This window comes from Zalophus californianus, chromosome 12 (assembly GCF_009762305.2).
Source record: "Zalophus californianus isolate mZalCal1 chromosome 12, mZalCal1.pri.v2, whole genome shotgun sequence".
Lineage (NCBI taxonomy): Eukaryota > Metazoa > Chordata > Mammalia > Carnivora > Otariidae > Zalophus > Zalophus californianus.
The window spans coordinates 1,980,307-2,002,268 of record NC_045606.1 but is presented as its reverse complement, the minus strand read 5'-3'; the positions used below and the strand labels follow the sequence as shown (position 1 = coordinate 2,002,268).

At 55.1% G+C, this 21,962-nt stretch overlaps 1 protein-coding gene across 5 annotated transcripts in view; it reads left to right on the top strand.

The window, feature by feature from the left end:
- TNS3 (tensin 3) overlaps window positions 1-21,962 on the top strand; it is a 206,009-nt gene that overhangs the window by 43,929 nt on the left and 140,118 nt on the right. For 3 of the 5 annotated variants that reach the window (XM_027573536.2, XM_027573535.2, XM_027573533.2), the window contains exon 3: window positions 11,080-11,117. The exons of 1 other annotated variant lie outside the window; for it this stretch is intronic. The gene's annotated coding sequence lies outside the window, so the exon portion shown is untranslated. Of the gene's footprint in view, window positions 1-4,991; window positions 5,020-11,079; window positions 11,118-21,962 lie in introns of those variants that run through there. One more of the 5 variants, XM_027573539.2, reaches the window with a different exon arrangement.

Genomic DNA, 21,962 nt, shown 5'->3' with positions numbered 1-21,962 from the left:
CAGGTGATGCTGGTGTTCTGGTTTTGAGCGGGTGTTGAGAGATGTGAGTTCGGGGGGTTTAGCCTCCAGAGGGAGATGGTCTGGGAGGGTGCGGGGTCAGACCGAGCAGAAGTGATCCCGTTGGAAAGGCTTTGCCTGGATCTTATCATGGAATAGGAGAGAACAGACTGGAATGGAAAAGTGACAGAGCGTGAAGGAATGCCGCAAAGAGGGACCCGCTTGGGAGGAACCTGAGGAGATGAGGGTTGAGAAAGGAAGCAACAGGGAGAGGGAAATGGAATGAGGGAGTTTTGTAAGGAAGGTTGGATGATGACTTTTCCTCTTCAGTAAACAAAATGTGTGTTAAGCACCTGCTAGAATGAGAAGATGAGAAAGCTGTGCCCTGTGTATGAGGAGCTCAAAGCTCACGGTCTGAGGGGGGAGTCCCGTCAGTGAGGGGCTCACGGTCTGAGGGGGGAGTCCCGTCTGTGAGGGGCTCACGGTCTGAGGGGGGAGTCCCGTCGGTGAGGGGCTCACGGTCTGAGGGGGGAGTCCCGTCGGTGAGGGGCTCACGGTCTGAGGGGGGAGTCCCGTCAGTGAGGGGCTTACGGTCTGAGGGGGGAGTCCCGTCGGTGAGGGGCTCACGGTCTGAGGGGGGAGTCCCTTCTGTGAGGGGCTCACGGTCTGAGGGGGGAGTCTTGTCAGTGAGGAGGCACTCAGAGTCTGAGGTGGGAGTCCTGTTTGTGAAGAGCTCATGGTCTGAAGCGGGAGTCCTGTCAGTGAGGAGGCTCTCACAGTCTGAGGGGGAGTCCCCTCTGTGAGGAGGTACTCAAAGTCTGAAGGGGGAGTCCCGTCTGTGAGGAGGCTCTCACAGTCTGAGGGGGGGCATCCTGCCTGTGAGGAGGCACTCACAGTCTGAGGGGGGCATCCTGTCTGTGAGGAGCTCACAGTCTGAGGGGGGCATCCTCTCTGTGAGGAGCTCACAGTCTGAGGAGGGTGACCTGTTTGTGAGGGGCTCACGGTCTGAGGGAGGCATCATGTCTGTGAAGGGCTCATGGTCTGAAGGGGGCATCCTGTCTGTGAGGAGGCACTCAGAGTCTGACGGGGGCATCTTGTCTGTAAAGGGCTCACAGTCTGAGGGGGGCGTCCTGTCTGTGAGCGGCTCACAGTCTGAGGGAGGCGTCCTGTCTGTGAGGCCATCACGGTCCATGGTATACTAAGTGATTATTGATAAAGACTTGGGTAGATGGTAGATCGGTAGATATACGTGGTAAGGGCTTGCTTTGTGCCAGATGCTGTGTTACGACCCTAGGACACGCGGGCAGTTAGGACCAACAAGTCAGCTGAGAGAGCAGTGAATGTTAGGGCAGGCTGCCCTGTGCTGGGGCCTCCGGTCCCCGCCTGTCTGTGTAGCCGGTTCCTGGGAACCCAGAGAGGCTGGTGAACTTGAGTGTAGACGGGCGAGTAGCGGAGAAGCAAGGGCTCATCTCTCCCTTGGTAAATATGTGCAGAGTGTCGTGTAAAAGCTTCTGACGGGCCTGTAAGACAGTGGCCTGGATTTCTGAGGCTCCTGCAGACATTTGGAAGAATAGCAGTTCCAAGACAACATGTAAAAATGTCTGGCGCTTCAGAGCCAGATGCTCTGGGCCAGGGCTGATGTACTGGGAGCCGGGATTCTTACCCCAGGCTTTGGAAACCCCTGTGTGACAAGGGAGCCGATGTGTGGCGGTGGAGACGGTGCTCCAACGGACTGGATGTGTGTTGTGTCATCAAGGCCTGGAATACTTGTGAGAAGCACACGCACCACGGACCCTGGACCCTCTCGGACGCGGGGCTCCACTGAGTGTGGAGCAGGAACCGGCTCCCACCCTGCACCCTGTGGCCTTGAGCTCCACTGGCTCTCTCACTTGATGCTTGGCGGCTTTCCATTTTTGCGAATCGATGGATGAAAAGTGGTATCTCCCTTGATTGTATTTTTAATTCATCTGTTACTACTTGAGATAGCCGCTATAAAAGACACAGAGAAGATGTCTGTGGTGTTCATTTTAGTGAGCTAGCCTGTCAGATCCCTTGCTCATTTAAAAAATTAGATTACTGGGGCACCTGGGTGGTGCCGCTGTTTGAGCGTCTGACTTTTGGTTTCGGCTCAGGTCATGATCTTGGGGTCGTGAGATCGAGCCCCGTGTCGGGATCCACTGTCAGTGCGGGCTCTGCTTGGGATTCTCTCCTCTGTCCCCCCCGCTGTGCACACGCTTTCTCTTTCTCTCAAATAAATAAATAAATCTTAAAAAAATTAGATTCTATATTATCTTTCCTTCTTGAATTAGAAGAATTCATTATCTTACAAATACGAATCATTTTATCCATTACATCAGGCAGAACATTTGCCAACTTTTGATGGACTTGGACCCACAGGCGTGTGAATTTCTTACAATTCGACCTTCTGCATGGCAAGCCTTCCAGGCAGTTGTTTGTCTGATTTTGTCTGTGGAGTGTTTACCTCGGGCAAGTTTTAAGGTCCGGCTTGTTCAGACCCACCCATCACTTCGTTTAATCCCTGTGTTCGATTGTTTTTTAAGGCACCTTCCCTTCTCTGTGGCCATAAGGCTGTTCTGCATGGTTTGTTCCAATATTCCTTCTGCTTTTCCAGTTCTGATCCAGTTTCATGATTGATTCATCTGGAATTTGCACTATTTCTGTTATTTTTTGTGAGTTAGCTGGTTTTCCCAGTGAGAGACATATTGCATGCCCCATGCTTTGCTTATCCGAGTTGGGATGATACCTCCGTCCTGCCCAGAGTTCTCAGGTGTGGATCAGACCATTGCTCATGTCTGTTTTTACAGCGTTTAGTTTGTTTTGTACTGTACATAGCTTTACATCTCTTCATCTTGCTTATTATAAATGTCGTCACATGTTAGGTTTTTAGAAATCATAGTGTTTCAACAGCTACCCAATATTTTATTTATGGATATACAATTCTTCTAATTGCTTTCGTAAAGTCTTTTTTTTTTCATGCAGAAAGGAATCTTTGGTATCACTTTGTTCTGCTTCTCGTTCTGTATAACGAGAAGAGTAATGGTGTCGTGTGTGTATATGTGTGTATATTTTGTGCTTCTGTTAGGCATAATAGGGAGGCTGGACCCTCCTGTCTGCTTCTGCATTCGACCTGTTTCAACCTTGTATTACGTGGGGTTCTCCAGAGAAACAGAGCCAGTGGGATTTGTCAGAAGGGGTTGGCTCTGGTTAAGGAGGCTGCGAGGGCCCAAGATCTGTGGTTGGCAAGCCGGAGAGCTGGTGTGTAGCTCCAGTCCGAGTCCAGGTTCAGAAGCAGGAGAACACTGGCTGTCCCAGATCAAAGACAGTCATGCAGAGAGAATTCTTTCTTACTCTGCCCTTCATTCTGTTTAGTTCCTCACTGGATTAGATGAGGGCCCACCCTGGCCGGGGAGGGCAATCTGCTTCTCTCGCTTACAGATTCAGATATTAAGCTCATCCAGAAACACGTTCAACCAGATATCTGGGCATCTCGTGGCCTGGTGAAGTTGACACGTAAAATGAACCATCACAAACACGTTGTTTTGGTTCAGGGAGGATCCAGCCTCACGTAGGTATGTGTTTGGAAAAGGAAGCATTTTGATAACCTTTTCAGATTATTGAGGGTATTCTTTATGGATACCAAACCAAAACTCAAGCGATGTTTCTTAAAGCTTAGTTTTGGTGTGGGGTCTGGAACTGTGTCGATGAGCTTTGCCTACTCTGTTCTGTTAAGATCCATGAGGCTGTCTAGCACTTTGAGAGTATGTTCTCGCCAGGCGTGACCATGTGATGTCAGGCAGTGGTCATTTGGAAAATAGTGGTTCAACGAGTTCTGCAGATTTTTCTCGATGTTAACACATTTATTATAAAATACCAAGAAAACCCCCCCCCATACTTGTTCTTTTCAGTGTCGATTCTATCAGAACAGTGTTAGGAGTTGTCAAGCTCATGGGGATGGATACCTGTCTCCCCAAGTTCTAAACTTCACTTGAAATCTCAAATTTTGTCATCGGCCAAATGCTGTTAGTTGTTTACTTCACCGTGACAGGCACGCTTTGTTCATTGGTGAGACTGATGAGTGTGCAAGTCTGAATAGCCAGGCATTGTCTGCCTGGGAGTCCTTTCAGACAAAAACGGTGTTTCCTGAGAAGGCAGCTAGGTCAGCTGCCTGCTCCCACCCACACAGGTGCTTCTCCCAAGCTGTACCATGCTCCACCGTGCAGAGAAGTACTCAGTGCTCACGTCCCAGCTGGTCTCACGGAAAGGTGAAAACGCAAGAAGAGAATACTGGTTACGCAGCGGACAGTGAGTGCTGTATTCCACACGGAGAAGCAATACGTCCTGGAACTATGTACGGAGTACGTAATGGTTCTCAGGAGACGCTAGGGGTCTTCTGCTCCGCATGCAGTCTCCCCGGGTCATGGGCTTAGGTGTGGAGGTGGCCGATGTATGAAGCGGTGATGAGATGTGACCCAGAGGCACAAAACAGGGGAAAACACAGGAGAGTAGGCACTCATGCTGTATTGTAAGGGCCTTTGGGCAGTTGCTGGAGGAGAGTTCGGGGTGACGTGGACACAGGGTCACGTGAGGGTTATGTGGAAAGAGGTCTGTGGAAGCAGAAAGAACGTCCCAGTGGCCTGTGAGTTTGGCCTTGGGTGGAAGATTCCAGCCTTGCTGTTTACTGAGTGCTCAGCGCCCAGAAGCTAGGGACATTGTAATGCAGAGAAGCCACAAGGAGGAGGTGTGTGAAGAACAGAGTTGGCGCATTTCCGTGGCGTCTTTAGAGACCCTGGACCAGGAACGGTAGTAGAAGTGGTCGTGCTCAGTGCATCTGACGGGCTCCCAGCTGGCACTGCTCTGCACGGTGCATTCTGTCCTCTGACCACCTGTGTCACAGATGAGGAAACTGAGCACCAGCATGTGGGGCCTCTGTACTTCAGCTTGGAGGATGTGCTGATGCTTTCAGCAGGAAGAAATTGGACAAGGGCTGTGATGGAGCGAAAGGTAATGAGAATAATGAGGCAAGTGTGTGTTGTTGTTTTTTGATGAAAGGGACATTTTTGCATTTAGGATTAATAGGATTCTTTTCATTTTCATGTAAGTGAAAGTAATGAGATGCCGGGGAAACTGCAATGAACATATTTGTGTAATGCATGCATTTGATACCATCCATATTTAGAACCATCAGTAATGGTTTTTAGGAGGCAGAGTCATGGCCTTAGATAATTATGTAGTGACGGGCCCAGAAATACTGAGATTAACATGTTGATTTTTATCTGGGAACAGAGCATAGGGTCTCTTTATTTTAAAACCTGCACAGATTCTGCTCCTTACGGGGACCGCTGGAGTTTTTAAAAAATGATTTTTGTTAACACAGTAATTCAGGACTCTTTGTACATCAAATGTTGCCTAGAATTTATAAAAGTCCAGTATTAGAAAAAAATACCATATAAAACCCTGAAGAGTCCACCAAAAAACTGTTGGCACTAACAGATGAATTTGGTAAAGTGGCAGGATACATGATCAACATACAAAAATCAGTTGTGTTTCTAGACACTGACAGTGAACTATCTGAAAGAGAGATTAAGAACGGAATCTAACTTCCAGTGGCATCACAAATAATAAAATACTTAGGAATATGTTTAACCAGTAAGGTGAAAGACCTGTACTCTGAAAATTATCATTGATGAAAGAAATTGATGGCAAACATTGGAAAATAGATGGAAACATTCCCATGTTGTTGGATTGGAAGAATTAATATTGTTAAAACATCCATGCTACCCAAGGTAATCGGCAGATTCAACACAGTCTCTATCAAAATTCCAATGGCATTTCTTACAGAAATAGAAACAACCCTAAAATTCAGATGAGATCACAAAAGACCCCAAATAGCCAAATCAAACTCGAGAAAGAACAGAGCTGGAGGCGTTATGCTTCCTGATTTCAAACTATATTGCAAAGCTGTCATCATCAGAACAGTGTGGTACTGCATAAAAATACAGTGGAACAGACCAGTGGAACAGTATTGGGAGCCTAGGAATAAACCTGCACACGTATGGTCAACTATTCTTTGACAAGCGTGCCAAGAACACACAGGGGAAGGATAATCTCTTCAACAGCAGTGCTGGGAAGATGGATAATGACACGCAGAAGAATGAAGCTGCACTTAATGTCTCTACCACTCAGAAAAATTAACTTTAACTGCATGAAAGACTTAAATGTAAGACCTGAACCCATAAAATGACTAGACGAAAACAGAGGAAGATCTCCCTGATGTTGGTCTTTGCAGCAATTTCCTGGATATGACACCAAAAGCAAACATCAAGAAGTGGGACTACAGCTAACTCAAAAGCTTCTGCATGGCCAAAGAAACTATCAACAAAATGGAAAGGCAACCCACAGAAGGGGAGAAGATATTTGCAAATCATATGTCTGATGAGGGATTAGTATCCAAAGTAAATGAAGAACTCCTACAACTCAGTAGCAGACAACCAAAATAATGGGATTAAGAAATGGGCAGAGGAACTGAATGACACTTTCCCCCAGAAGACATCTGGATGCCCAACAGGTACATGAAAAGATGCTCAATATCACTCGTCACTGGGGAAGTGCGAATTACAATGAGTTACCATCTCACACTTGTTAGAATGACTTTCATGAAAAAGACAAGAGATAACAGGTGTTGGTGAGGATGTGGAGAAAGGGAATGCCCATGCACTGTTGGTGGGAACATGGACTGGTGCAGCCACCGTGGAAAACAGTATGGAGGGTCCTCAAAGAGTTAAACCTAGAATTTCTTATGATCTGGCAATTCTACTTCGGGGTATGTATTTGAAGGAAATCAGATCATTAAGAGGTATCTGTCCTCTCTTTCTCGTAAAAGTGTTATTCACAATAGCCAAGATACGGAAGAAATCTGAGTGTCCATCGATGGATGAATGGATAAAGAAAATGTGGTATATAAATGAGGGAAAATTATTCAGCCGCATAAAAGGGAAATCCTGCTATTTGGAACAGCATGGATGAACCTGGAGGACACTCTGCTAAGTGAAACAAGTCAGAAAAAGACAAACACTTTATGGTATCACGTATATGTGAAATCTTAAAAAAACCCCAAATATCTCAAACTAAAGAGAAATGGAGTAGAGTGGTGGTTTCCAGGGTTGAACCTGGGGGAAATGGGAAGATGTTGGTCTGAGGGCACGAACTTTCAGTTGCAAGATGAATGAGTTTTACGGATCTAATGTGCAGCATGATGACTGTGGTTAAAAGTACTTTATTGGATACTTAAAGTTTGCTAAGAGAATACATCTTAGGTATTTCCTCCCTCTCTCACACACACACACACACACACGCCCGGGTAATGTGATGGATGTGATAATTAACGTGATTGTGGCAAATATTTCACAATGTAGACATGTATCAAATCATCATGTTGAACACCTTAAATATATACAATTTTGTCAATTATAGCTCAGGAAAGCTGGAAGCAAACAACAAAGCATGAGCTGCTGTGCTGGGGAGAGACCGGTGGTCAGAGTACACATGCACACCTTGTCCTTTTGGGCGTGTGCAGTTTAGGGATGCATTTTGTTGGGGAAGTTCTGGTGCTTTCTGCAGCCTCCCTTCTCCCTGGAGACTGCACCACATGGAGTGGCGGTCAGGGAGGGAGGGCCCCTCCCGTGTGCACCAGCTTCTGAAAGCGGACCCAGGGCAGATAAGACCTGAGGGGTCATGCAAGAACCCCAGGCTCCCATCACTAGACATGCAGAAGTTCGGTGGCTGTTTTGTGGAGCATGGTGAAAATCCAGCCAGCCTGTGTGATGGAAGGTGTTATCACCATGCAGCTCGTGCCCGGTGGGCGCTCCGTCGGTATCAGCTGCCCATCTCCATTCCCACCACTGTTACAAGAGGCTGGTGATTCCCAACAAAGGACACCGTCCTTGACGAGCTTGGTCTGGTGGGGGGAGACAGACACAGAGATTGCTGTGAAGTGAGGGGTAGTGGGACGAAGGCTAGGCAGAGGAAGGCAGGCCAGGGGCTTCTGGAGCGCATTAGCCCAGACTAGGAGGAGCGACGGAGGGCTTCCTGGTGGAGAAGGTGGTTGCCGCCTTCAGTCTTGGAGAAAGAAACATGTCAGCTCGACACAGAAGGGTGTGTGGGAAGTTCTAGACGGAGACAGGGGAGCAGAGCCAAGGGGGTGCGTGGAGATGGTGTGAGTGAAGCTCTGGGTCCGGGGGATGGGAGGGCGGGTGGGGCTGGCGGCGACGGCACGGGGGGATGTCGGATCCGTGTTGAGGAGCTGCGTTTTGTCTGTAGGCGAGAGGGTTGGAAACCTGGCCTGGACTGTGTCTGCTTCAGGCATTTATAGGTGTTGGAAAGGCCACGTGTGGCTGGGTGGGGAGCCAGGTGGAGATGGGCCATCGCTGGGCCCCTCACCCGCGTGGTTTCCCCAAAGGGATGCTTGTAGGACCACACGCAGTTGCACCTGGGGAAGCATGGCGCACACGGCGAGGCACACTGCCGCAGGTTGTCCGCTGGACTGCCGCTACTCTAAGGAAAACCTGAGGGGCCATCCATAAAACTTGGGGGGTCGCCTGCCTATGTACTGGAAACAGTGGGTCCACCTCTCGGGATCTCCACCTTAGTGCCTGGGTGGTTTACGTGAGGTTGCTGTGATCAGTTAATCCTTGTGAACGTAATGGCTTTGCCCTCTGATGGCCGGGGGCTCTCTTGTGGCTGAGTCGGCTGTCCCGTCCACCACGAGTGTGTCACACCGCTTGTGACCTGGCCACTGACCGAGCCCTTTCCGGGTTGAGCTCGCCCACTGTAGCGAGTACCTCCTGCTGCATGACGAAATACTCCAGAAGTTAGTGCCCTGTGTGGTGGTAGCACCTGTCATTTATCACTGCTTCAGTGGGACAGGAATTTGGGAGTCACGTGGCTGGGCAGTGCGGCTCCAGGCCTGTTGAGAGGCTGCATCATCTGAAGGCATGCCCGGGGCCGGAGCGCCCCTCCCGAGGTGGCCCCCTCACGCGGCTGCAAGCTGGTGCTGGCTGTTGGTGCGAGGCCTCAGTTCCCCCACGTGAGCCTCTCCGCGGGGCTGCTCCAGCGCCTGGCTGTCCTCAGCAGGGCTGGCTCGAGAGGTCAGAGCGGAGCCTGCAAGCCCTGCATTCCGCCACACCGCCTGGTCCCGCAGACCAGCCCCGAGCCACCATGGGAGGGACTGCATGCGGACATGGGCGCATGGGTCACTCGGGCCATCATGGAGTCTGACGGTCATGAGATTTGTGCCCCAGTCCCAGGCTGCGAGCGGACCAACTGCCCGGCTCGGTGTGTGTGTGTGTGTGTGTGTGTGGGCAGAGCATCCTCTGGGGCCAGGGGAATTCTTCCCTGCATTTCTGCTAATTCTTGCTTACCCGAAGGCCAAGGGCCTCTGACAATGTCCTCTCTACCTCGGGATCTCTCGCCAGCCTCCAGACCCAGCTGCGCTTCCATCCGCCTTTCTAGTCTGGCGCGGAAGCCCCTTTTTATTCCAAAGGCAAGTCTATCTTGATTAGAAAGTCACTCATCGCCTTTGTGCAGTGCACCCATTAGGAGATGTAGAGTAAATATTTGTCTTTGTGAATAATCTCACAAACCTCAGAGGCATAGAAAGACCATTCAGAAAATAGATCTTTGCAAAGATAACGCTCCTGGCTGTTCTCTGCTGGAGTTCCTGTAACCACCAGCCAGGGGCCAAGTTACTTTGTCTGCTTTATCATTTTTCAGTCCTGCAGGGACCTTTGTGAGTTCAGCGTTTCCATCCGCAGCTCTAGAACGGAGAGGGATGGGTGTGTGTGTGTGTGTGTGTGTGTGTGTGTGTGTGTGTGTGTGTGTGTGTGTGTGTGTGTTGGGGGGGGATAGTCTGGGCTTTGAAGCTCTGAGCCAGATTTAGGGCCCGGCTCCTCCCTCCCCGGCCCCCCTCCCAGGTCTGGTTCTTCCAGGATCCCCCACACTTGTGCATGTTGATAAATTGTGTTTGTCGTCTCAAACCAGGGTCCCTCGATGGCGTCCCGGTCACGCTGGGAGAAGCAGCTGAGGCCCAGAGAGTTCACTGGTCCTGCCCAGGGCCGCATGGCCGTGGAGGGCTGTGAAGGTCCCCGGCCCCATGCGCCCAGCCTGGGCCCCCTCCCCCGCGCCCCAGCTGCACCCTTGCCTTTCCCGCCTTACTCCTTCTGCCTGGCATCTGGCGCTGGCCGGGCCCGAGCCACGTGGGGGCTGTTGGGGTTCCCCTGGCAGCGCTGAGGCCCCAGCCTCCCGAGGGCGGGCCTGTGAAATCCCCCTGGGTTCTGGCTCTAAGTCTGCGCTCTCGGGGCCTCTGGATGGGCGCATGTCTCTGCGGTTCCCCCGCGGGAATTTAGACGTGGATTTATTCTGACGGTCCGTTCCCAGGCCGGGAGCATGCGGAGCGCAACAGGTGGCTTTGTCACTACTGGAAAGGCACCGGTCCTGGGCGCCTGGGTGGCTCAGTTCTTTAAGCGCCTGCCCTTGGCTCAGGTTATGATCTCGGGGTCCTGGGATCGAGCCCCGCATCGGGCTCCCTGCTCAGTGGGGAGTCAGCTTCTCCCTCTGCCCCTCCCCCACTTCATGCTCTCTCTCTCTCTCTCAAATAAATAAATTAAAAAAAAAAAAGAAAGAAAGGCACCAGTCCTAATGCTGGGGGGGAGGGGAGGGGGCACTTTAGGGTTTCCCGTCCCTCTTGGGGGGAGAAGCTGTGATTCCCAGGCCGACATGGAAGCTTGGTACAGCTCGGAGTCCATGCAGCTCTCCACCCCCAGGGATCCCAGAGAGCCCATGGCTATGGCTCGGCGCCTTCCTGGCCGCTGCCAACCGCCGGGTCCTGGCCGGGGCCTTGCGCACCAGGCGCACCTGTACCCCGCACGCTGCTGATCTTCGAGGGTGGACGGGGTTTGCAGGTGTGAGACGTGTTGCCTTCGAGGGTGTGGACGGGGTTTGCAGCTGTGAGACGTGTTGCTGCCGAGCCTGCTCAACGGACACCCCTTCTTTCTCTCTCTCTTCCAGCCTGCAGGTACTGCTACCACAAGCCATGTGAACCTAAGGTAAGTTGCTGCTTCCCCGGGGACTGTGCCCCCGCCGTGGCCTGGGCCGTGGCTTCTGCCGCCTTGGCCTGTGGCCATGGGTGTGGAACACACAAGAAAGAGGCTGCTAGATGCCTCGATGGGATGTATACGTTTCATCTCAGGAGTAAGCTGAAGAGCTGTGCACTCTGCTCTTGACTGTAGAACGTGACGCTCAAGAATCTGGTTTCAGATAAGAATGCGATGACTGGCCCCACCCCCCGGCCCCCCAGCAGATGCCCCCTTCTCTCTCAGGATTATATCGTCAGGTCGGGGTGGCGTAGGCACAGCGTTTAGGGCACATGCCTGGCCTTGAGGATTTGGGGAGCTTCGTGTTAGGGTAGTTGTTCTTAGATTGGTGGGGTTGTCAGGCTGTCACGGAAGTCGGGGCCCTGAATTGGGGAAGGTTGTCCTGGTTTTTGAGTTCCTTGGAGGGGCTACATTGCCGAGGGCCCCCAGGAGCGCTGGAGGCCTGGGGTGCTTGGTGGGGGTTAGGACTTTGACCAGTGGGGCGGTGAGGAGGCCTGGACCTGGCAGGTGGGCAGTTGAGGGAACCGCGGGACAGAGGGCTGATATTCTGCCCCCGTCACAGTGTCCGTACTTCCCGCATTTTCCTGTAGTGCGTGCATCGACCCTCTGACTGGCCGGCCCGGCCTCAGAGGGAGCCTCTCACATACCCTGCAGGCCGCCCCCGTGGGAGATGGGGTTTTAGAGAGTCTTGGGATTTGGTTGCTGCCGTGCACCCCTCCTGGGTCAGCTATTGCTGAGAATTTCCGACTGGCTCTGGGCTCTGAGCAGAAGTGTGTGCTGGAGGCATGCTTCATGCGCTGTGAGCTGGCTCCTCACGGTGGGTCCTGTGTGTGGGGACTGGGGATCCTGAATCCCTCCACCCTCCCCACCACACAGGCACGCACGCACGCACGATTTACCCCCGTGCAGGAGCACACACTCACACAAGCACAAACACAACCATGCACACTCACAGTTCGCACCATTTATGCGCACACTTCACACACAGACGCACACAAACACCTGCACACTCACATGCACGCACACGCATACACACAGTCGGCAAGAACTATGGGCTAGTCCAGCCGTGTGTGTTTTTTCAAGAAAGAGATTAAATGCCTTTTCTTTGTAAACTTCCCACGACGGGGGATTTGGAATGCGGGAGAGGCGCAGAGTGCAATACAGAGCCTCGTGCTATACCGCCACCCAGCCCCGTGGCCAGCAACCCTCCTGCCGTCCCCTCCGAAGCCCTGGGTCCCCTGCCTCTCCGAGATGTCACGGGATGTGCGTTTGAGCTGTTTTAGGAGCAGGTGCCCCTGGTGGGGCTTCAGGGCCTGTCTGCTTCCTTTCTGGTCTCACTCTGGAGGAGCCCCCTTTCTGGCTGAGGCCAGCTGTTCCTTGCTCAGACACACTCACGGGGGCGGGGGGCTCGTTTCCAGCCTTGGCTTCTCCTTGTTCTGGTTTGCCTGCAAATATGCTCCTCTCTCATGCGTGTGGTGTGCTTCTAAGTGGTTGTGTTGGAGCACAGAATTTTCTGGATTTCCAGGAGGGTCCTCCCGCGCCCACGCCGGGAGGGTTGAGATGTGTATGGCTGGCCTGGCCACTCCTGGCTGGCAGCGGAGAACTGAGCCCCCTTGCTGTTGGCACCGTGTGTTCAAGGGGGGCCCAGAGCCGGCTCCTTAGAGGATTGAATTCTTTGGCTCCAAGAATATTCCAGAAGTCTTAGCTATCACCGATGATGGCATTTCTGGCCACAGTAATTGGATTTTGCTGAGAGGTAGATAAGCGTTTTCAGTAGATCGGGGTTGGGGGAAATGTATCCGCATTCATTTTTCTCGATAACCCAGCTTCGAGTGGCAGGAGAGAATGCCACCAGCGATAACAAAGCCCCTTCTTATTCCAGAACCATAACACCATGAGTGTGGGGCGCAGAAGGGCCATACGTTCCCAGCCACCGCTGGAGATAAGCCGGGGCAGCTCCGTCTGCCAGGAGCTGAGACACGGTTCTCGCAGACAGCGTGGGTCCTTCCTTAGCACGTGTGTGTGTGTGTAACACGCAGGCTCCTTCGGTGCCCGGGGCTCGCTGGATTTCCTGACACACAACCGTGATGCTTTGGCCTAACGTCCGAGCCGGTCCGGCTGCTTGCTGACTTGGGGAGGGCGGGGGCTGCAGGCTCCCTCTGTGACATCCGCAGGCCTGGTGGGGACTCGGAAGGAGTAACAGAGGCCAGGGGTGTGTGGCACCCTCCCCGGAGCGTGTTAGTGTGCGGTGAACCCCGCTGTACCGGCATCACCAAGGACAGAGCCATCCTGCAGAAACGGCCGAGCCAGGGGCTGGGGCCTGGGGGCTCATGAGGGCAGGGAAGTCGAGTCATGAGCTGGGGCCTCGCTCACAGCCCTGATGGACTGAAGTCACGGTCTTCCTAGTTGATGGGCAGTGTGGCCCCTCAGGGGAGGCCTTGGGCTCAGAGGGCACAGAGAAGCAGAGACCCGGGTCATGATCCCTGCGGGGGCCGTGATCCCCGTGGGGGCTTCTCGTCTGCTGCAGCAAGTCCCCTGGGGTTCCGGTTTCTTTATGTGTGAAATGGGTGAGTGATCCGTCCACAGTCCAACGTGAAGAAAGCTTTCTCTTGGCTGTTAATTATGGTAATCTTGATTATTTAGATTTTAAGGAAGGCAAATTATTTAGGTATAATGGCTGGGGAGTTTGGGATTGCAAATATTTTGCTCGCTGGGAGGCCTTGCTGGTTCGCTGGAGCCTCGTGAGCTGCCTGGGTGGCGTGAGCTGGCTTTTCCCAGCTGCTGGCTGACTCACGGGCATGAGCCACGGGAAGTAGGAGAGAGCCGTTGCAGGGAGACGGGCGATGGGGTCCCTGGTGGGGCCCCCCAAATATGGCAGAGGCGGGGTCCCAGTGGGCTTTGGCGAGCGGGCGGGAGCTCTGCAGAAGTGGGGAGCCGCATCCGCTGTTCCACGCCCCGGGCACGGTCCTTCTACGTCGGCCCAGACCGCACACCTGTTCTTAAAGGAGCCATTGGTCAGGGATTGACGTGTTCAAGAGCACATGTTATGCCGACCTCCAGATAGGGTGTTTTGTTTTTTGCAAACGTAAGGCCCCCACATAGGGACAGAGCAGTGAGTTGGTGGAGCTGGAACCCACCTGCAGTGGTATGGAGCCATCATCTTGTGGAGGGTCCCCATGCCGGGCTCACCCTGAGCCCCCTGTCATCTGTCTCCGAAGTCAGGGCTCTGTCCTCAGGCCGCTTTGTCCCTTGCACGACGTGGATGCCCAGCTCGCCTCTTCTCTTTCTGGGTGTGCCTTGACGGGTGCCTCGCTGGAGACAAAGTACAGGACCCCAGGGCTGCCTCCCTCGGTGAGGTGGGAGCCCCCTTCGGGAGAGGAGGGGGTCCCAGGCGGCTGCAGGGGCCTCTGTTTGCTCTGTCCCCGTGTGACTGTCATGTGGTGGCCAAGCTGGGAAGCTTCAAACCTCCCAACAGAAGCCGAGCTGTGATGGGCACGCCGTTCCTCTCTCTGAAGGTTGAGGCGCGGCCAGGTGGGGCCCCCCCCCCCGAGAGCCTCTCCCACGTCTGGGCCCCAGGCAGTGTCAGCCCCCTCCTGCCGCCGCCTCTGCTGGCCTCATGTGCTGGTGACCCCCGAGTTCTGGCTGTGTTTGGTGCAGGAGGCACAGTGACCTGCCCGAGACTGTGTCTTCTAGGTGGGCACCTCTGCCACGAGAGCCTACGGCGTCCTCAGAAACCGCCACGGACGCGGGTCCTGGTGACAGCCGACGCCCGCCGGCGTAAGTGAGGAGTTGTAGCCAGGAGCTTACGTCTGCTGGTTCCCCTGCATCTCCAGACACAGCTGTCTTCCCCACCGTGTCCCAGGTGTGGTCCGTCGGCCCCTCCCCGCATCGGTCCAGCAAACGGGGACTGTTACAGGGCCCCTGCGTCCCAGCGGTCAGGGGCATCGGGTTTCAGAGTCCAGGTCTGTGCATGCTTTGTGCGTCCACTGTGGAGCCGGGGCCGGAATGTGCTCCTGGCATCCCTGCTCTGAAGCCTCCAGACCCCCCGTCTCATGCCCTCTGCCCCTTCCCCAGGCCGGAGCCTGTGGCCCACCCCACTCTGTATCTGTGTCTGCACCAGGAAGGTTGCCCAAGAGCCCTGGACTCACCAGCTCCTCCCAGGGTCCTTCCTTCCCCGAGGGAGCTGCAGCTTCTTGGCATCGCTGAGGCTCCTCAGAATTCCTTTGGAAATGCCGGCAGAGCTAGGAGCGTGTCTCTGGGACCTCACTGGTGGCAGGCCTCCAGGCCTTGGGGGACGGCTTGGTTTGTGATGAATTCGAGCATCGCGGGCGTGAGCCTGTGGTGAGGTTCCTGCTCCTGCCTCGGTCACTGGTTTTGCCTGCAACACGAGCTGGGAGCATGCGGATCGGTTCAAGCCAGCCGGCTCGCTGAGGCACCCCGAGCGTGATGCCCCCCGACTTCGGGCAGCCCGGCTCCGATGGCAGAGCGAGGGCACCCGCGAATAGGAGACCCCTCCATTCGGCAGACATCCCTCTAGTGACGAGGGTAGCAGATGTGCGAGCGTGCAGCTGCCCGATGCCGTGTGGGGGATGGGATGCTGAGGCCGGGCTGCCCTGAGCCCAGGCTCGAATGTGGACAAACCCAAGAAGGAGCGCTTGGTGAACAATTTTCTTCCCTTGAGTGTTAGTGACGGGAATCACCACTCCCTGAAACTCTGCACTGGGGATGCCTTTCCTCACGCCTGCCCTCCTTCTGGGAGAACCGGAGACAGTGGAACTTTCCAGGCGTGGCGGTCGGAAGCAGCCCGTGAGACCATAGGGCAAGGACCCCGGGATCTGAGCTTGACTGCCCCGCGGTCGCCACAGGCACTCGGGCCTTCGTTTCTTTCTCTACGAAATCAGAACACAGATGTCTTCCATGAGGGGTTCCGAGAACCCGGTTCAGCAGCCGGATTGAACCCAGCCCCGGGGCTTCCGGAGGGAGCAGCCCCTCCTTCTGGATAACTTGCATCCTGCATCCTCGGAGCAAGCACATTTCTCTGGAGACTGTTCTACCTGCAGTCAGGGTCATTATCCTACTAACGCAGCTGTTTCACAAAGTGTCGACCCGCCAACAGCACAAATCAGAGTGCATCTTATTCCCTAAGTGTTTAAACGACACGAAAGGATGGTGTACTCTCCACATTCTCTTCCGGAGAATGGGATCTTCCCTGCCAAGCAGACAAATGCTATATAATTGGCTTCGTTGTGTGGGTCCAACCTGAAGGTGCTTCCACACTGCCGGTGGCAGAGGAGTGGGCTCGGCGCTTCCTGAGACCAGAGCCACAGGTTCCTGCCTGTCCGTGTGTGGCTTTGACTCTGGCCGGCTCTGTAACCCAGCCCCCCCCGCCCGCCGCCACCACCTGGCTGGCTCTGTGGCTTCTCCCAGGTGGGCTCCCAGCCTCCCACTTGGCTGGCCACTCCAGCATCCTGCATTGGTACGTGCTGGCCACAGCCCTGGCGCATCCCCAGGGTGGACTTTGGTGGTCCCCTTGGGTGTGGTCCTGCAGTGCCCGGACCCAGGGCAGAGCGGGCCCTTCGGATTCCACCACCTACCTGGTCCTGGGTTCCTGTGTGACCGCCCACCTCTCAGGAGTGGGTCCCTCCACCTCTGTCCCACCCCGGCGGCCGTGGGTGTGCCTGGCCGTGTGCATGGGCACACGTGGAATTCTTCACCTGTCTTCTCTCAGGGGTGGCACTGTCCCTATGGCATGGCAGCGTGATCCCCCTGCCTCTCTGCGTGGGCTCCGCTCAGCAGCGTGCAGATGGAGCTTTACAACCTGCTGACCTCCCTACTGGGAGGACCCCCGTGGCTCCTTCCAAGCCACCCACGTGCCGTGGCTCAGCTCGCACACGCCTGACACTGCCTCGTTTGGCTCCCGTGCGCTCCGGGTCGCCTGCTCATCACCTCCGTCGTAGAAACCGCGTCCCCTCCGCAGACAGCTCTGGACTCTCCTGGGGTGCCTTGCTGCTTGCCTGTGTCGACAGCGGCCCTGGCTTCTTTCTGGAAGATGCTAACTCTTCATTCTTCATTCACGTTCCCTGTGAGCGAATGCCCTGTTCCTGACTTCCTTGTCCGGACACACTACTGTCTTTCACTGGCCACTGTGCACTTTCTGAACTGTTCAGAATCTGTCCTCTCTGCCTGCATTGTGCGGCCGACCCCTCTCCCCGGCTCGGCGGGGTCCTCCCAGCTGCGGGGCGCCCCGAGCCCTCCCCAGCCTGCCTGCACCTGGCGATCCTGCTGCTTCACAGAACGCTCTTCTCCTGGACCCCTCGCTCCTGCCCTCAGGCTGCAGGTGCATCAGACCCCTGCTGGTGACTTCCCTGCCGCCTTCTTCCCCCGTCGGGGAGGATGTGCTGGTGGCCTTGGGGGGCCCTGCAGCCTGGTCCTCAGGCTGTCCCCCCCACACCTGCAAACTGCCCTCTGCCCGGTGGCCACCCCCGGACGCCGTCCCCATGCCGTCAGAGCACGTGTGTCCCTGGACAACCTGGCCACCAGGGTCAGGCCCTCGAGGACGGAGGTCCAGCGCGGGGGCCGGGACTGTGCCTGTGCGCTCCCCCCTCGGGTGGCCGTGGTGTGAGTCCGAGTGTTTTGCGGGACCCCGAGGGGCATGTCAACGCCTCCCGTGTGAAATCGCTCACGTTGCACCCGGACTGGAGCATTTCCCATCCCGGGGCCAGCTTTCTCGTGGCGGTGACTCCGGAGGACCGGTTTTTGGAGTGAAACGCCCATCTGCCCACTTTCAGGGGCAGGACGACGACCCGTAACTGAGCATCAGAGTCTCCATCTCCACGTTCCCATTTGTAAAAGACAGCTTCCGTTTCACTCAGTGTTTTGCTTTTCGTCTTGGAAAGCTCTTCATTTTGAGCAGGGATTCGGGAAGCGCTGACCTCCCGTTTTCCCGCAGGCTGGGAATGGCTCGCAGATGCCCTCTTGTTCCACCTGGACAGCAGCCCGCACGACTGGCTCCTGTGTCTCCAGACCCCACAGGCGTCCCCTCTGCCTCGACACAGCCGGGCCTGCTCACCATCTTTGCAGGAGGGGACCCCGGGCTGCGGCTTCGTCGGGGGGCAGGGAGGACGGATCGCCTAAGAGGCTGGCACTGGTTATGGAATCAGAATGCTGATTCCAGAGTCTTTATGTCACTTTCTGTCTTCTTAGGGGCTTTTTCTGGATGTTTAAAAAGCGTGTGGTGGGTGTTGACCAGGCCGTCGGGGGCCTGTCGGAAAGCTCTGTGCTGCCCAGGGAGAGCGGGGGGCCACGCGGAGGGGTGGCGGGGAGTCACCCCTGCATTCTCGGGCAGACCTCGGCAGACGGGGCCAGGGCTGCAGGCCGGTCTCGGGCTTGCCCCCGGGATCCTGGGTGCAGCGGGATTTTGTAACTGTGAATGGAAGATTAGCTTCTGACGGGGCGAACCCATGAGCATTTCTGTCACACGCTTCTGTGGATGCTCAGAGTGGGCAGGCTGCCTCTTGGCCACCCGACACCAAAGCTAATTTTTTTTCTTTTCAGATTTGGTGATAAGTTGCAAGCTGTCAGAATTTGTCATGTTCCCTTCCCTGGGTCACAGGACAGTTGGCGAAAACCGAACTGTTCGTTGTGTTATTCTTAGACACTGTGGATGGAGTGTTTTTGGGGAAGTACTGTTGAGCACCCCCGTGGAGCGTACCATTTCCTTCCTTAAAGGACTGCAGTGTGTTTGTGCCTTTTCTTCCTTTCTGTTGCAAGAAGGAAGGTGTTAAAAATGTCACGGGGCGGGGTGTGCCATTCCTGAGCTCCTCTCTTCAAGAGAAACAAAAGCCTGCACTTGGTAGGGACGTTTTGGCCCAGCTCACATTGTCCTGGCCCCGTGCACCCTGAGCACAGTGGCTGCTATTTCCCGGGTCTGGGGTGGGCATCCAAGCCTGGGGAGGGGGGCATTCTTCCCCCATCTCCCTGTCTGCAAAGACCTCCCACCACACCCTTGTTCATGGAAAGTGTTGGGGGGCTTGGCAGGGGCGGGGCTCACTGGGGGCGGGGCTCCGTGGGGGAGGGACTTTCCCCAGGAGAAGGGGAGGAAGGGTTTGGTTGGGGTAGAGGAAGGAGGGGTTATTATGTCCCCTGCATGGTTGAGGAGGACTGAGCTTACAGAGGAGGGGCCACCTGAGCTGGCCAGGTCCCTGGGAGAGGACATGGGGGGGCAGGGGGCAGGGCGAGGACGGGGCACGGGGAGGGCAGGGGGAGAGCCTCTGAGGCAAAGTCCGGGGACTTTTCTGTGCTATCCAGCCGACTCTGCCTTTGAAAAACTGTATTTATTATGTCTAAAAAGTAATTTTTTAAAAATAAGCACACGATTAGAAAAGTCACATGCCATAAATATCCAGTCTGATGGTTTTGACAGTGGACAGTTGGGCGTGACCAGGCAGGTGGGGGGACCGTGTGTCCCGCACCCCGCTGCCCTGCCAGGGCCCCTCGCCCACCTGCCGCCACCGAGGCTCATGGCCTTTTTGCCCTTGAAGCAGGTGGACACCCGGGCGTCATCGTCTCCACGTCTTCTTGCTCTGACGTCAGCGGTATCCTTGCTGTCCTGGGCTTTGAAAGGGGACATGCCCCCACTGCCCCGTTGGGGCACAGCGAAGGACGCATCTCCTGGGGGCCAGCCTGCCCTCTGGTCTTCCCTTTGGTGGGAGCGCCGCTGAGTCACCCGCCAAAGGGCCGCTGGTGCCCCCGCCTTGAAGACACCACCAGCTTCGCTCCTCCTGGGGGGGAGCTTTGAAAAGAGGGTAGGTACAGGCCTCCGTTTCTTCTAATTAATTAAAATGTAAACTACTCGCCAGTATGGGTGCTTCATTTATTATCAATTTCTGGTCACTCGTGATGGGTCTGCAGGCCGACCACGGTGACACTGGTGAGGAGTGGCTTGAATTTGAGACCTGGATTTTTCTCGTGGAAAGGGGTCTGGGAATTTGGTGCACTTATGTCTCAGTCTTTGCTGTTTTAAACGACCAGACAAGTAAAAGCAGTTTTTCAAAGGCTTCTTAAATTTTACATATATATATTTTTTATGTTCCTGCAATTACGTTGTATTTATGAGATTTTCTTCTGTTCTGGTTCTTTGGCAAGCCACCGGCATCTTACTAAGCTATCGGATGCCATTTTCTTTTTCTCTTTTCACAAAGATAAGGCACAGGAATCTGGTAGGTGACGGCCCCAGGGGGTCTGTGGGGCTCGATTCTGGTCTTGTCTAATTTCCAGGGGTCCTGCACATGATACTTCACCTCTGAGGCCCCCGGCTTCCTCCCCTGGAAAGTGAGACCCTCAAGAAGGTGCCAGGCCCCCTCCCACTCGGCCTGATCTGCTCAGACAGACCGAGGCACAGGAGTGCGAGCTGTCCATTGAGGAGGCATCCCATCGTGGGCCTCAGTGGCCCTTCCCCGCCACCTGGAGAAGCACGGTTGGAACATCGTTCCAGTAGTAGATTCACAGATTTCTGGTCTCGGGCGAAGATGGGAAACCAGACGAGTGCAGAGCCGGGTTTTCTCAATTTAATTCTTTTCTGTGCCGTGTGAGCATTGACAGGCATTTGCCGGGACCTCATGCCTCAACTGGGTCAGGAAGCCCCCTTGAACACTCGCAATCAGCGTACACGTATGAATAAGGCCCGTCTGGGGCAGGTGTGCACCCCTGTCCTTAGCTCTAGAAGTTACTAGAATCGCAGAGCTAGTGGAGCTGGGACTGAGAGCCAACAAAATCTGGGGCTTACCTTTCTTCTTTGTTTAAAAGAGAAAACACAACCTTCAGTAGCTCCTTGCTAACTTTAGGGAGAAATGTACTGAAAGGATCCCGGTGAGTTCCCGACCCTCTGCCCCCATATGGGGCAGGCAGGCCCTCGAGGGAGGGCTTAGCTGGACTGGTGGGGGGCATGTTTTCTCCTGGGGTTACACAGGTGACTTGGGCTGTCCTACCCCCTGGGAGAGCTTGAAGGAAGCAAGTAAATTAATGGAGTCTGGGACGTCGGCATTTTGTAGAACCATCTCTCTGCACTGATGCTGTCCTTGTTTAGACAGCAGTGTGCAGATCTGCCCCTGGGCCTCCCCCCGCCCTTGCCGGCGCCCCCCCCCCCCCCAGAGGAGCGTTGCCAGGCAGACTTGACCGAGGAGCCGAGTCACCTGCCCACGAGGCAGCCCTCTGGGCCTAGAGGACCCGGCTCCTGCTGGACTTGTGGGAACGTCCCGTGTTGACATGGGTTCTCCACTGGCCCGGTAAGACCTCTGAGGGTGGGTGCCGCGGGCTGCATGGGCCCCCGCCCCCAGATCCATGCGTGGAAACCCTGAGCCCCAGAACCTCAGAATGTGGCTGTTTGTGGAGCTGGGGCCTCGAAGGAGGTGATGGAGGTACAGTGATGTGGCTGGAGTCACCCCACAGGACTGGCGTCCTTAGAAGAAGAGGGGAACGGGACACAGATGCACACGGAGGGACGAGCCGTGGACACAGGGAGGACACGGCCGTGGACACGTTCCGATGGGGGGGAAGCCTCGGGGGCACTGGCCCTGCCACACGTGGCTCTCGTGCCACGCACGGATTGGACTCCAGCCTCCAGGACCGGGAGGGAAGGGATGTCTGTTCGAGGTGCGGGGTCTGTGGCACTGTGCTCTCGTCCCGAGTGACCGACACGGGTGGTATCTGAGCTCCTCTCTGGATGTCAGCGCCGGGGAGAGCGGTTTCCCTCCTGTCTTTGCTCCCTGTTTCTGATCCACCATAACGATTCTTATAAAC